The sequence below is a fragment of the Heterocephalus glaber genome, unplaced genomic scaffold, assembly GCF_053883595.1.
Source record: "Heterocephalus glaber isolate CG9 unplaced genomic scaffold, H.glaber_assembly_v1.0 deba00001547, whole genome shotgun sequence".
In the NCBI taxonomy this organism is placed as follows: domain Eukaryota; kingdom Metazoa; phylum Chordata; class Mammalia; order Rodentia; family Bathyergidae; genus Heterocephalus; species Heterocephalus glaber.
The window spans coordinates 9,974,063-9,990,644 of record NW_028258340.1 but is presented as its reverse complement, the minus strand read 5'-3'; the positions used below and the strand labels follow the sequence as shown (position 1 = coordinate 9,990,644).

Here is a 16,582-nt window from a genome sequence, read left to right as displayed (position 1 = left end):
ATATTTTTAGGGTAAAAGCTCATGAATTAATTTTTTCTTAGTTTAAGAATATGGTACTTATTAAAATTGCATCAATTGTGAGAACACAGTAAAGGTAAGAATGGATAACCTATTATGACAGATTTTTCCTGTTATTATTTTTTTTGAGAAGAGAAGTGTTTCCTAGCTTTGTCTATTTTATCCAGTACATTTGCTAAAAGAATTCAAAAGAAGAGATCAGGCCCATTGTCCTTCATTCTAGCAGTATTGAAGGCCCAGTTTCATCTTTTGAGACTCTTAAGGAGCATACTACATGAAAAGGAATGGACTGCTTGCTATTCAACCATAGCTGGAATAGCAATACCAATCATTATACTGTTATCTATTTGAAAAATGTGGATTTTACTTGGAGATGGTATTTATTGAAGCCTGCAAGAAATTCATTTTCTGTCTACCTAGCAAGAGCAATTTGAAATGGAAAATTCAAGCTCAGAAATCCAGTTGAAATTTGACCTTCTCTACATTGCCATGGATTTTGGTATGATGATATATACAGGGTTGGGGGTGGGGGTATCCATTGGCTTCTGATCCTCTGCTATGTTTGTCTCCTGCTGTACAATAGGGCAATCTAAGAGAAACCTTCTCCAGCTTTATTAAAATGGGGAGGGCGTGGGATACTGGGGCTGATGCACTTAAAATGTGCTTTGAAGCATCATGGAAATTTTGCAAAACACTTTTTATGTAGCAACAATTCTATTGATAGAGTCAATGAGAGTTTTGTCTGTGCAAGAACTGCAGGATGGGACCCCAAGTCACATGCTTTCAAAATTATTCTCCCTTTGTTGAATATCACAAAGGATATTTTCCCATGAAAACAAGATCTTTTGTTTCTTATGAATTCATTCTAATTGTGGAGCTGACTGATAGGGTTACTGTATGTTCTTCCCTTGCGCTGGCAGGTGGCCTGGGGGAGCTGGTGAAATGGGCACAATCATCTATTAAGGCTTTGTCTGGTCCTAGTGTCATTCACTTCTCATCTAAAATCAAGGTCATTGATGTTCATTTCCAAAGGAGATAACAGAGAGGTTACAGAGAATGATTGCTCCTGTTTGGCTTTAAAAGATAGCAGGTAAGATGTCCTTGCCTTTCTGGTTTTCTTATCTGTCTCCAAATATGTATGGCAAACCAAAGAAAACCACATAGAAAGTATAGACAGGCAGTGCAAGTTGAGATAAATTATAAATTATAGCATCAGCTTTCAAAAGAGTGTATTAAATACTTCATTGCCTGTGCTAGGTTCTGTGTAGAAAATAAAGCAGACGCAGTTCCTTCCTTTTGAGCAACTCACAGTTAAACCAGTCACTGGGTTGTATGGAAATATTTAACAGCAATTTGGCAAACATTTGTGTAAATGATCTATAGAAAATCTGTGCTAAATACTGAAGATCAAGACAGGTAGGGCCTAGGCTCAGCCCTCAAGATACTCATGCAGAAAATGCTATATAATGATGTGGCAGCACTCCAGCAAAAAGAGGAATTTAAAAATGCAATAGGAACTCAGGTGAAACGAAATTCAGCATATAAACATGAAAGTCTGTGGTCAAATGTCCAAAATAGATTTAAACTAAGATAGAAAATGTGTGTGTGTGTGTGTGTGTGTGTGTTTAATATGGAGTGAGACTTGTTGTGGAAAGCTTTTGCCAGGACTTTTACATTGATATCTTTAGGAAACCCAGTGCTGGAGTAAAAAATGAGAGGGTGCAAACCGTGTTGAGTTAGCAGACGGGGGCTGGAGATGTGGACTTCTCTAAATAATAACAATAATTTGTGGACTGTGGCTGATGCACAGACACAAGACCACATTACTGCCAGTCTTCTGGATAGCTGTGTGGAGAAAAGGAAGTTGACAGGAGAGGCTTCGTATTTTGATCTTGAGAACATCTTTTGTACCTTTTGTTTGTTCATTCATTGCCCACCCAGCCTGAGTTATCATTTCATGGATTTCAGAACTTAGACAGGCCTTTGACATCCAGCATAGCTCATCTATGGTGGCATCTAGGGGAAAAAGGGAGACAAGAGATGACTAGAGAATATTATAAATAGAAAATTCATGGTGTCATCTTTGCATCTAGAAAAGAGGACTTTGTAGGAGATGGGATGTAAGCCATTTGGTTGGTCAGAGAAGGGTGGAATTTCCTTTTCTGGTGGGATAAAGAAGGAAATCCTGTTTAACAAGAATAAACAAAGAAAAGAAGTGTTTTTGGGCCTAAGCATATGAGTTACATGGAGCATAGGGTTAAGGGCAACAGGAACATTCAACTGTCATTAAGCCTAGTTTTATTTCAAGTTATTCAAGGATAAGGATCCTCCATTGTGAGGGAGGCAAAAGCTGCTGCTCTGGAACCTAATACTAAGACATAATGATCATGGTCTTGGCATAAGAAACAAGGACACATGGTCTGATGACAGACTATATCCAAAGAGAAATAGAAAGAGACAGACAACCTAAGCGGGGCTTATGATTTCAGTAATGATGGCAGTGAAATAACCAGAGAGAAATTATATTCAAAATAGGATTTCTAGTAAAGGCTGAATTGCAGAGAGGAAACTATTGCTTTATATTCATCAAGCAACATTGTTGTGAGATGGTCAAGGTCTTTGGATTGCATTAGCTGCTTGTTATACTACTTCATCAGACTTCAGAAGGCCCTGATAGCACACTAACCTATAAATATACAAGCCATATTCAGTGACTGGTATGGTAAAAAGAAGGTTTTCTTTTTCATATACTGTTTTGAAGAGAGTCTAATGAACTCAAGTGACTCTGTCATGCAGCTCTGCAGTAGAAAGGAACTCGCATGTGAAGGAGGATCTTTAAACATTCTCCTCCCCTGTTACAGTTCTTTCTCTTTTTCTGACTTTGAGCATCTTTATAAAAAAGCAAGTAGAAAAATATAAAGTAGAAGCAGCCAAGGAGAAAAGCCTGCCTTGAATGTTCTTCGTCAAAGCCACAGGCATTTAGTGAGCTAAAGATTCTCGGAAAGAGCTCTTGCTTGCTCAAGTGTCCGAGGATTTTTCTCTGGACCATTTTTTTTTTTTGAAAATTTCAACGTAACTGTGATGTGTCTCCCTTCTTTTATCTAATTGCAGCTGTACATAACCCTTATTATGTCACTTGCCAGAGGCAGAAGTGAGCAGATACATTTTCCTAATTCCAGCAGTTTGGATTACTAGCTCCATAAATGGAGTAGCTCTATAAAAGTGTTTCATAAAAGACTGAACTCCACAGACTTAATCAAGGTCCCAAACTTCAGTGGGCTGAGTCTACCGCAATTTTTTATGAAACCCTCACTGATACAAGGCGTGACTCTCAAGTACATAGTCAAAAGATAGAGAGAAGACAGCAAATCTTTCAGAAATGTGAATCTAGGAGTAGCTGGCATAGGCCCGCTGTGTTTGACTGGATGTACTATTATCAGAAGGCTTTTATGACTTACATTCCTGCAAAATGCCTGTCAGAATACTACAGAAGACAATACAATAAAGGGTTTATCTGATTTGTTGATGGACTACCACTAGCTTGTGCTTTCTGTGGCATGCTGGAGCTGGTTCATACTGGCTTTCAGGGACCATTTGTTAATTTTCTGAGAGTAGCTTGACACAGGCCATGGGAGTATTTACAGTACAAAGATTAGCAAATGCTACAATTCCAGTCTTTTTTATTTGCTTCAGAGAGCTGGTTGTTAAGCATTTACTAGCACACTGCTGGCTTGATTTCATTCATGAAAACCACTAACTAATGAAAAGGCTACAGAAACAACACAGATGAATCTCACAGACATTATTCTGAATGAGAAGGGCCACATGCAAAATATCCCATACTGTATGTTTCCATTTATATGAAGTTCTAGAGTTGACAAATTAATCTATGGTGAAAAGAAAATCAGGATGGGGTTATTTCTAGAGGAGGGAATTCATTGTGAAAGGACACGAAGTTTCTGGGGTGATGGAAGTATTCTCTATCTTAATGTGATTGCGGGATATGAAGATAGATAGATTGCTCAAAAATTCACCTAACTGTGAACCTAAGATACTAAGATTTTTCCAGTTTATTGTATGCAAATTTTATCTCAGAAGAAAATAATAATTAACAAACAAGTATTGAACCTTATTTAGTAGGTTTGCTTGTGTAATTGTAAGGATTAATAACTTTGAAATTATTTGTGTGTTCTAGGTTTGTGCAAATGACTAAAATATTAGGTAATATGAGACAGGTATCTCACTGTTGAAAGTCCACAGGTAGGAAACCTAGGATAGATTGGACATTGTGGTAAAATAATTTGACTGTAGTACAAATGTATGAAACAGCTTTACAGAAGGGGATACGAAGCTGCTAATATTACTAATGTAGGAAATGATTGGATTTCATATGACAAAAAACAAAAGTAATTGCACATAGGCACTATATATACAGGGCTCCAGATTAACAATTCTGATTCTGATGCACATGTATACTGGAATTGAACAAATTTTTAAATAGATGGTAGATGGTGGAGGCCAGGTTTCTCACTGCTATGGTAGGAATCTACAGGAAAGCAAAGGGAGGAGCCTAGAGTGATCCAGGTGGTAATGGATTAGAGTTGGAGACATCCATATGAACTAATCTTTTAGCTTACTATATATACAGATTATTACATATATAAATATTTATAGACATATGTGTACACTTAGGTTAACATACACCAAGTTGTTTTGCCCTGTTAGCTCAGAGGGGCTTGAAGCAATGACACCCCAGTAGCAGGAGCACACTCAGCACCAAGATTTTGATTTCTAATAAAATTCCTAAAAAAAAAAAAAGAAAGAAAAGAAGAAAAGGATCAAATGATTCATTCTAGAACTGGGGCAGGAAATATTCGAGATGAGCCTGGAGCATCTTACAATGCCAAAAAAGTAATGAAGTGCTAAAAATTCCTATTGATGGGAATATGACAAAAGGATTAGAGGCCAATTGAAAGAGCTCCCAGTGGACAAAGCTGGAAAACTTTGAGCAACAAAATAAGTTATATCGATTAGAATCAAAAGAATAAAATATTCATGTCTATACTGATATAAATAAGTACTTGAGTAAATAAATAAATAGGAGAGAAGAGACAAAACTTCCCTTCCTAATGACTTCCTTCCAGAGTACAATATGGAAAATGAGGGAAACAGTAAGTTTACAGCAAAAAAATCTGACAAATGCTATCTCTCTCAGGTGATCAAAGTCAACACCAACAGTTAGTAGTGTTAGTAAGTACCCTTGATGTGATTAGAATGATACACTATCTCAGCCAGATATTTAAGGTCACCATCAACACCAATCAATCATATTGATGGTACTGTATTTTTCCCAAAACTGGAAAATAAACCCTAGCATGATTTTTTTCAGACATTCGTAATATTAGCCCTATCCCACAAATAAGCCCCAGTTAAGCTCGTCAGTTAGACAGATGCATTTAGTACTTCTGTTGCAACATATGATGAACATATCAAATTACAAAATAATAATGTTAATATATAATTAAATATAAATAAATAATATTATTGACTTTAATACTTAAATGATAATATAAATTATAATTAAGTATTTATAAATACCCAAATGGGCACCTTTGGAAGAGAGGTAAACAGATGAACTTGAGACTTTATTGTCCAATGACCAATCGGAGTACAGACAAAGTGCATAAATAATGTACACACTTGTACTCTAATATGAATCTTCATAATTCAATATGTCATGTGTTGTAACATAAGTACTTAATGTACTCATATGAAATAAAGAAATGTTTTCTGAATTTTAGTGCTTGCAATTTTTGTCACTTTTGTGTGGACCATCATTCTTAACTGTCTTCACTTTTGTTGCCACTCTTGTCTCTTAAGTCTTCAATTAACACTGGATTTAAGGGAAATTTTGTGAAGCCTAGCCTGCAGGAGGCCATGACTTGGGTGAAGAATCCATGGAATAAAATCACTGACAGCTGTGTTGCCAATGCACTACAAGCAGATTACGTGGACAAGAAGGGCTCATTTAAGGAGAGCTCTATTGCTGTACATGAGAACTGGGAGACAATAGTTCTATAGGAAATGGAGTTGCAAAAAATTTAGGCCATAATTCAAGGTATGTAGAGTTATGATGATGTTCCAGAGGGAGATGACATGACTATATCTGGAAAAAATGTAGATTTCTTTGTATGAATAAATGAATAAATGTAGCTTGTTGTACCTGAAAATAAGCCCTATTGCATCTTTTGGAAGAAAGATTAATATAAGACCCGGTCTTATTTTTGGGGAAATAAGGTATGTACCCTTGAAATAATATGATGAGAATGACACTTCATCTCTGGTTTTCCTCCCCAAAACATACAGCCCCAATGTAATTATTAGAAAAAGAGACAAATTCCAGTAGAGGGGCCTTCTGCAAAATGCATGACTAGTACTTTTCAAACCTGTCAGTCATAAAAGACAAAGCAGATCTGAGAAACTGTCACAGTCAAGAGGAACCTAAAGAGACATGATGACTAAATGTAATGTAGTATCCTGGATGGGATCCCAGGACAGTAAAAAGAAATATGAATAAAGTAGTTTCTAATTAATAATAATGTATCAACACCGGTTCACTAACAGAAAACATATAAATGTACCAAACTAATGGAAGATGTTAACAGTAGAGAAAACTGAGTGTGGGGTATATTACCTCACTAGCTATAAATTTTTTAAAAACCTGAAATAGTTGTAAAAATAAAGTCTATGAAAAATTCAAAAGCCCCCAGATGAGAGTTGCTGGCAGCCAGCAGTTCTGGGAGAATAGAGGTATGCAGTCAGTGTGTGGGCATTTGCACTACCTGAAACTGTATCTGCCAACATGAATGGCCAGGACCATCCTAGGTGCCCTTTGGGGGAAATTTGAAAACTCTCCTCTGCCATAATGATCTTCTCTTAGAGAATCTGCCAGCATAGAATGGGTCTAATTAGAGTCTGCACAGAGGCCTCATTAAGGTTGGGAGTCCTAGCAGACCACCAGAGATATCTAAGGCTGAGACTAGGGTGCCTGACTCTGCCAAGCCTTGACAACCCGGTGGGAGGAGCAGCTCACAGGCATGTATCCGTCTATCCTTGTTCCTAGGAAACATCAGGTTGCGGCATCTCCTCCCCCCATTTTCTTGGGCCTTTCTAAGGATACAGTTTAGATGAGCCCTGAGGCTCTACTTTGAGGTTTTAATTATATCTTCCTATATGACATGAACTGGCAATTTCAGCTGATAAAGTCCCCAAACTACAGAACTGACAAAATGTCTCAGTTCTGTGGACACTCAGGAGGCTGTGGGTAACCCTTAGTTAAATTTGAGTATCTAAACAAGAGCTGATGGTACCAATGACTTAGTTTCTACGAAATTCCTGAATGAACAAGTATCTCTATTTGAACTCCACAGGCAGCCAAGAGCATAAGCTTCTCTGCTTATGACTTGTGTATTTTGGTAAACACTGATTGAATTGTTTACCCTGGAAGAAAGCTGACCAGCCTCAATCCGGTCAGTGTACCTCAAAGCAGCCATATTAAGTACAAAGTCTACTCGATGTTCTATAGTTGTGGCCACATATGGCCATTAGTCAGTACATTTAAGAGTGACATATACTGCTAGATTTTTCCAATTTTCCTTTTGAATTTTAAAATTGGGACACTGTTGTGTCATAGCCAGAAGATGGAGTGTTGAATGGTAGTTAATATATTGCCAAGAGTTTTATCTTTTTTTCATATTAGTTTTTGGAAAAATACTGTTAAATTATGTGCTGGGCCTGAGCCAGACCAGCCTAAAAGTAGAATAATTAAGATGGAAATGAAGCATTAACAAAGAAGATTAGTAGCTTCTGTCTTGACCAACAGAGAATCCTCTCACAAACAAGAACTGGAGAAAGAGTCCTTAGAAAAAAGTTTTTTCTTTGACTGTTTTCTTAGTCCATCATGTTAGGCAGATATTATCCATAAAATTTCATTCCTAACTGACTTTGTTCCAGGCTTTTGTGTATGCACAAGTAAGCCCAGAGAGGAGCTGATAAGGGATGCCAGGCTCTGTTCCTATTGATTGAAGATTGGGATTTACTAGTGCCTGGAAAGTTCTACCCAATTTCAGCTTCTGCAGTGTACCCAGCAGAGGGAATGATAAATACTACTGTGCCATTGGGAATGTCACTTTGGAGAGTGGCATGAATGATGGTAAAAGACAAACACAAGTTCCAGAAAAACTTGGATTGGCTTTCCTGTCAACGCTTCGGAAATGAGAGAAGGGAAACTATTGATAGAAAACACTGCATGTCCCTACTGCCGTGTTATATAACAATGAGTGTGCTGTCCAAAGGTGCCTCGTACTGCCTCTGGAGAAACCAGAACACATCTTCTGCAGAGCTTGCTTTTAGAAACTATTCTATTTTCCTTCCAAGGGAAACCAAAGCAGAGAGTGAACAGAAGTTGAAAAGTTTCAGAGAAAGTTTAGAACACCAGAAGATACTGTAAGACTGTTTTTGGGAAATTCTCTGAATAGTCTATCCTCCTCACTACTAGAAAGAGATGGCTTCATGCAGGCTGTGAAAACTGACAGGTGACTTGATTACCTGCTTTCCCTATTGCTTGTTGTAGTCAGCAATACTACATTGTCTTCAGGGCAGCTAGTGGGTTATGTGAGTAACAAAGCCAAAGAAGCTTCAAAACATGGTATTTCTATGGCATTCTCTTTATTTCATATATAGAGAGTTGAGAGCAGTTCTGGAACACAGTAAGTGCTCCATAATTGGTGGCTGTTGCAGCTGACACTGTTGACATGCTGGCCCATATTCCTTGGCCTACCTCTGAGTCTGCCAGCAGCTGGCATTGCATGGTTGTGGATCTCAACCTGTTTTCGTCTAGTATCCTGTACTTCCTTGGCTTCTCTTGCCTTTGCCCTTTGGAGCTTGTACACTTCTTGGCTGGACAACCTAGAAATGCTGCAGTATTGAAAGGCCTCTGGAACAGATCTCAACCACAGAAATGGAAGTCGATAGATAGGCACACCAGCTTCCATGTCCTCAGGAGAGCCAATTCTGAGGCTTGTTCTACAAGTTTCCTCAAAGGATCCTCAGTAGAATTGAGCTCCAGTTGCCCATAAAGGAAGCCCACTCATTAAAACACTCTTTTCTTCTCTTTTCTCTCTTTTTTATCTCACTTTCTCCACTTTCTCTTGTGTGTCCTGGGATTACCTCCCATATTAACTCCCCAAACCCAAATCCTTTCTCAGGGTGTATGTTTTGGGAAACCAGAGCTAAAAAAAAGTATTGTTGATATTAACCACTGCTGTGCATGGGCCTCTGGGCCACAAAAAATAGTAGAACAAAAATTCATTATTTATGGCTGCATCATAATTTATCATGTGAAGATAAATAGATACACGTTGGGTTTTGGATTTATATAAAAGGACCACAAATTATTGAAGTAATAAGAAACAGGCTTTCGAGATAGTGGCTGTGGCTGAAAACCAAAGAAAAACATTAATATATACTAAAATGTAGGAAGAAGTAGTGGCTGCATGGTAACATGTACAGCAACTCTTATGCTCATGGGCCACAAACCTTATCATGGGCCAACATGAACAGAAAATTATGTGTGGTAGGCACACACAGTGTCCTGTACTACCACTGCATGGAGGAAAAAAGCTATTCAAAGCTTTTAGTTTAATATAAATTCATTCCTCTAAAGGAAAATGCCATCCTAAACATTTTTTACTTGCAAAAACAATCTTCAAGCTATAGAGCAATTTATTTCACATGACATTTACGGAAAATCAACAGAAGTAGCTTTTATAACGTGTGAATCCACAAATCACGTTTCCTTGCTATGGTTATGCATTGAAATCTCATGAGATCTTTTCTGGTGCTGCCTCTGGGAGACAGCCTTTAGAGATGATTGTTTCTGTTCACATGTGTATCCTTTTCTCAATGGAAAATTTATATTATTCCCTACTGAGGCACTGCTGCTTTCTTCATTCCCAGGCCCACAAAGACAGTCATTGATAAGCATTGCTACAGTCTGCCTTAATGCTTTCATTGTTGACAACATTTCATATGGTGTGTTACATGAAACAAACACAAAAATTGAAAAAAGAAAAACTGAAGTGGATTCAAGATGTATTAACAGAAAGTAATTTACCTGAGGCAAAATAATTTAAATATGGAAATATGGGTGAGTTCAATGACCATAATCATAACAGAAGCCAATGAAATTTGATGAGGGCATTGTCACCCAACCTTAGCCCATCCTTATTCTAAAGAACCTTTCCCCCTTACTACACATTTCCTTCAACATGTGGAGGGTGGGTTTCATATCGTCCCCTGAGCTTGAGCAAGGGAAACATGGGGTCTCACAGGGTGATGGGTAATTGCAGCATTCACTTTTCAATCTGGGCTATTGCAATTTCTCATTTAAAGCTGGCCAATGGATGAGGAATGGTAAGTGATCACTTTCTATTGGCTTGGTCGGAATAATCATTATATTTAAATTTTTAGTTTATTAAACTTTTATTTTTCTAATTGAGGCTAGATCTTGTATCTTAAGGACTTACAGGTTTAGAGCAAGGACATAATGACCAAAGTGAGGATAAATTGAAATATAAGACTGGGATAAGCTTTCAGATGGATAGGGTGGTATTGGAATGGCGGAGAATTAATCTAAGTGAACACAGGGTTTGGTTGTGATTGGAATAATTTGTCTGCAGTCAGTAAGACATTTGGATACTGGTCAATAAGAAAGAAACCCCCAAAGAAAGGTTATTTATTGAGAATCCACTAACCCAAAGAAGGCAAAGATCTTATTAGGTCCTCTACCACCAGCTGGAATTTCTGGTATTAATAACAGCCTTTAACACACAAAGCTACCTGTTCAAGTGAATTGAGACTGTTTTAGATTCATTTTGAAGAGATTAGCTGCAAAAATTATGCAAAAACTTTCAAACTCAAGTTATAGGAAAACAGTTTCTTGATAACCACAGTGGTCTCGGGAGGGTGAGAATTATTAAATCAGGACTTCTTTTTTCTTTATTGTGGCCAATTCACATAAAAAATTCATCATGCCAAATAAGGACTTCTTAGTCTTTTTTATGCCCTTGACTCCTTTACAGTCTGGTTAAAAACTGTGGACCTCTTCACAGAATCATAATTTTCGAATGCATAAAATAAAATACAGACCCTACTCCCTGAGATGAATGTAAATGTCATGTACTATAAGTATGTATTAATAAAATAAAATAAACAGAAAAATTAAAAGCAAGTACAAGCAAAAAAGCACTCTCTATAGTAGGTAATTACTTTGAAATTTATCAAAAGTTTTAAGAATCAAATATGTGAAAAATGATATATGTGCTTCTTAATGCATTGAAAGCAAGATCTAGCAGCCAAGACTAATACCTAGTACAATTTTAAAGTGGTGATGAACAAAGATGATGTTTTGATTTAGCAGCAATGCTATAACATGAGGTGAAAATATCTGTTAGTTCTCTTGGCACCAAGGGTCTCAGATACTGCCAATAATGCTGAAGTTTGTTGCCTCGATTCATAATAGAAGCAAATACTAAGTTTTAGTTAAAGGTTAGTAAAAGGAAAGTAACTGTTTTTGTCCAAGTTTATGGAACCCCCTGAACTTTTAGCTCCAGGTTAAGAATCCTTGCAAGCCTCCTTTCTTCTGGTTAAGTTTAGAAGCAGATTCCTCTGCATAATAGAGAAAGAGGATGAAGCATGTGGAGCAAGAGGGGCTCAGCCCAGGATGGACAAGGAAAAAGCAGTGCAACCACTGTGGGCAAGGAAGGCATGAGACACTTTGAAGGCAGTTATTTGTAGCATATGTTGCCAGCAGCTTCTCTGTCTGCTCCTGACCTCTTTAATAAAATCCAGTTATGTTCTATAATATATTATAGAAGCATATTCTGTGGCCCTTGAGGAAGAATCTAATTTGCACACTTCAGAGATGAAGCCCACTGATCACCCAGACAGAAGCAGGATCCCTGAAAACCTTGGGCCCTTGCAAAGTCACTGAAGTCCTGGGGAGGGCATTGGACTTTGCTACATTTGGACCAGCAGGCTTGGGTTGACCTAGACATCCAAGGAACAGAGTGCCTAGATGATATCCAGTAATACTTGGGTTTATATGGAACAGGTAGAATTACAGGAGGGGTGAGCCAGACCCAGGGAGACCTGTGAGACCCCATGCTAAACCGTCCTTCTTAGTTAACACATAAAATTTGGAGAGATCCATTCTGCAGTGTGTGTTTGTGGGGAGGGGGGTGGTGGAAAGAAGGATTCTAGCCAACTGAGGAGCAGCATCTTGCCTTTTATGACTTTATACAGAAGTTACTACCATTTGCTTATTGTGCCCTATCACCATCTCTTAGCACATACAGTATGGTACAAGAAAGATGGCGGACACCTTAAGCAGAGCCATGAGCAAGGAAGTAAGGTGTAGTGGAACAGAACTTACACTTGGAGTCAAATCCCATTTTGAATGGTGGCTCTGCTCCTGACCTTAGCCATGTCCCTTCACCTCTGCAAGGAACAATTTTCTCTTGTGCAAAAGGGGGAAACAATTATACCAATTCACAGGGCTTTGTGAAGATTAAACCCAGAGATGATGGTGGCCCCTATTAGTGCAGAGGAAGGGGCATCCAGGCTACCATTACACTGCTCCCTGCACAGAGGTAAGGGCCTCCCAGCTGCCATTCCACCAGTCCTAGCACAGAGGAGGTGAGCCGCTCAGAGGGGTGAACAGCACCCCCCCCCCCGTCGTAATGAGAAGACACATAAATAAGTCTCAAAACCAGACTTCCAGATCACCTACAGCAACCCCAAAGGAACATGAGATGGAAAACTAATACTCAACAACCTGGACTCCCAGAACTGGCAGCAAAAGAGGATCTGGAAAAAATGAAATCAGAAATAATTTCTCAGAAAACAGCAGAGATCATGCTCATAGTGTAAGACATGATTGATAAATCTAGAGAGGAGCTGAGGAACATAATGGAATCCCATCATAGGAAAAAAATGGAATCCATAAAACAGATGCAAACAGATTTCCAGGAGGTTAAAAACTCCACTGAAAGTCTACACAGCAGGATGAGCCAATGTGAGGACAGAATTTCAGATATAGAAGATAAGATTGCAATTAGTGACCAGGAAAAGAAAAATTGCTTCAAAATCATAAGGGACCAGGAGAAAGCAATCCAGCAGCTGCTAGATGAGGCAAAGAAGAATAACATAAGATTGATTGGAGTCAATGAAGAAACAGGAGAGAGTGTAGTTGACGTAAAAAAAAATGTTCACAGAAATAATGGCAGAAAACTTCCCAAGCAGGGAAAAAGAAATTGACATACAGATAAATGAGGCATATAGGACTCCAAATAGCCTTGATCAAAAAAAAATCTACACATAGGTATATAATTGTTAAGATTCCAGAAACCCAACAGAAGAACAAAGTTCTAAAAGCAGTTAGAGAAAAGAAATAAATCACATACAAAGGAAAGCCCATCAGAATCACAGCAGACTTCTCAAAACAAAGCCTCAAGGCAAGAAGAGCTTGGAGTGACGTATTCCAAGCCCTGAAGGAAAACAGCCTCCAACCCAGATTGATGTACCCTGCAAAATTATCTTTCAAAATTGATGGAGAAATAAGATGCTTTCATGACAAAGAGCACTTTAGGAACTTCATGAATACCAAACCAGCACTCCAAAAATTTTAGACAATATCCTAGGAACAGACAATGAGGATCTCAACCCCAGGAAGCCCAGCAGAATGAATCCATCAGGTATGACAAGCAATTAAATGTAAAGGGGGAGAACTCAACAAAAAGAAAAAGTCATGACAATGATAAGTCAATACATATCAGTTATAACCATCAATGTTAATGGCCTCAACTCACCAAAAAAAAAAAAAGAAATAGACTGGCAGAATGGGTCAAGAAGCAAGATCCAACAATATGCTGTATACAAGAAACACACTTAATTCAAAAAGAAACTCATAGACTGAAAATAAAGGGTGGAAAACAATACTCCATGCGATGGGAACCCCCAAAAAAGCAGGAATAGCTATCCTCTTTGCAGATCAAGTGGATTTCAAATAAACACTGATTAAGAGAGACAAAGAAGCACACTACATTCCTGTAAAGGGAAGAATCCAAGAGGAAGAGATGACAAACATAAATATATATGCACCAAATGCTAGTGCACCCAACTATATAAAACAAATACTAATGGACATGAAAAGTCATATATGCACCAATACAATAGTAGTGGGGGTACTCAATACCCCACTGTCAGAAATAGATAGGTCAACTAGACAAAAAACAAGTAACAAAATACTAGAACTCAATCGAGCTCTTGAACAATTGAACTTAACAGATGTTTACAGAGTGTTCCATCCCACAAAATCAGAATACACATTCTTCTCAGCAGCACAAAGGTCATTATCCAAAATAGAACACATACTTGCTCATAGAACATGTTTAAGTAAGTGTAAAGGAATTGAAGTTATCCCCTGTATATTAGCAGACCGTAGTGTGATGAAATTGGAGATCAATAGCAAAAGAAACTGCAAGAATTTCATAAACACATGGAAATTGAGCAGCACACTTCTGAATAACCAATGGGTCACAGAGGAAATTAAAGAAGAAATCAGACAGTTCCTTCAATTAAATGACAATGACAATACAACATATCGGAATCTATGGGCCACAATGAAAGCAGTCTTACGAGGAAAATTCACAGCAGTGAATACTCATATTAGGAAAATAGAATGAGCCCAATTAAACAACCTGATGCTGAACCTCAAGCTTCTAGAAAAAGAAGAGCAGGACAAACCCAAAGCTCATACAAGGGAGGAAATTATAAAGATCAGAGGAGAAATCAATGACATGGACACTAAGAGAACGATACAAAAAAAAATCAATGAAGCCAAGAGTTGGTTCTTCGAAAGAATCAACAAAATTGACAAACCCTTAGCCAATCTTATCAGAAAAAGGAAAGAAAAAGCCTAAATCCATGCAATTAGGAATGAAAAGGGTGAAATTACAGCAGACTCAGCAGAAATCCAGAGGATCATCAATACCTACTTCCAGAACCTATATGCCAATAAGATAGAAAACACAGACGAAATGGACAGATTCCTAGATATGTATGAATTACCAAAGTTGAACAAAGAAGACCTAAAAATTCTAAACAACCCAATATCAATCAGTGAAAATGTAATTAAGAACTTATCAACTAAGAAAATCCCAGGCCCTGATGGCTTCACCACTGAATTCTACAAGACATTTATAGAGGAACTACTGCCACTGCTCTTTAAACTCTTCAATGAAATTGAGAGGGAAGTAATACTTCCAAATTCATTCCTGGAAGCATCACTTTGATTCCCAAATCAGAGAAAGACCCAACCTAAAAAGAGAACTATAGGCCAATCTCCCTAATGAACATAGATGCCAAAATCTTTAATAAGATACTGGCAAATAGAATGCAGACGATCATCAAGAAGATCATACACCCTGACCAAGTGGAATTCATCCCAAGGGTGCAGGGATGGTTCAACATATGCAAATCAGTCAATGTAATACACTGTATCAATAGAGCCAAGGACAAAAACCATATGATCATCTCAATACATGCAGAAAAAGCATTCAACAAAATGCAACATGCATTTATGATAAAAACCCTACAAAAATTTGGGAATAGACAGTTTCTACCTCAATCTGATAAAAAGTAACTATGAAAAACCAACAACCAATATCATACTAAATGGTCAAAAACTGAAATCCTTCACACTAAAAGCAGGAACAAGACAAGGATGTCCACTATCACCACTCCTGTTCAATATAGTCTTGGAAACATTAGCCACAGCAATTAGACAAGATAAAGAAATAAAAAATAAAGATAGGAAACAAAGAAGTCAAACTGTCATTATTTGCAGATGACATGATATTCTATATAGAAGACCCTAAGAACTCCACCAAAAGTCTTCTAGACTTAATAACCAAATTCAGTAGAGTAGCTGGATACAAGGTCAACACGCAAAAATCAATAGCTTCTCTGTATACAAAAAACAGACTCACTGAGAGAGAAATCAAGCAATCAATTCCTTTCACAATAGAATCTAAAAAATTGAAATACCTAGGAATCAACCTAACAAAAGAAATCAAAGACCTCTACTCTGAAAACTATAGCACTCTGAAAAGAGAGATTGACGAGGATATCAGAAAATGGAAAGACATCCCTTGCTCCTGGGTAGGAAGAATCAACATAGTGAAAACGGCCATCCAAAACTGCTATAAAAATTCAATGCAATTGCAATTGAAATTCCAGCAGCATACCTCACAGACCTGGAGAAAACAATGCAAAAATTCATTAGGAACAAGAAGAGGCCTAGAATAGCAAAAGCAAGTCTAGGCAACAGAGACGTGGCAGGGGGCATCACAAACCCCACCTTGAAACTATACTACAAAGCTACTGTGATAAAAACAGCATGGTACTGGCCAAGAAACAGACCTGAGGACCAGTGGATCAGATC

General features: G+C 37.9%; 1 long non-coding RNA gene across 3 annotated transcripts in view; it reads left to right on the top strand.

Annotated features, from left to right (window-relative positions):
* LOC110350257 (uncharacterized) overlaps positions 1-16,582 on the top strand; it is a 43,859-nt gene that overhangs the window by 5,796 nt on the left and 21,481 nt on the right. The window contains exon 1 of one of the 3 annotated variants that reach the window (XR_015442462.1): positions 949-1,108. The exons of the other annotated variants lie outside the window; for them this stretch is intronic. This is a non-coding gene — a long non-coding RNA (uncharacterized LOC110350257). Of the gene's footprint in view, positions 1-948; positions 1,109-16,582 lie in introns of those variants that run through there. 3 annotated transcript variants of the gene reach the window in all.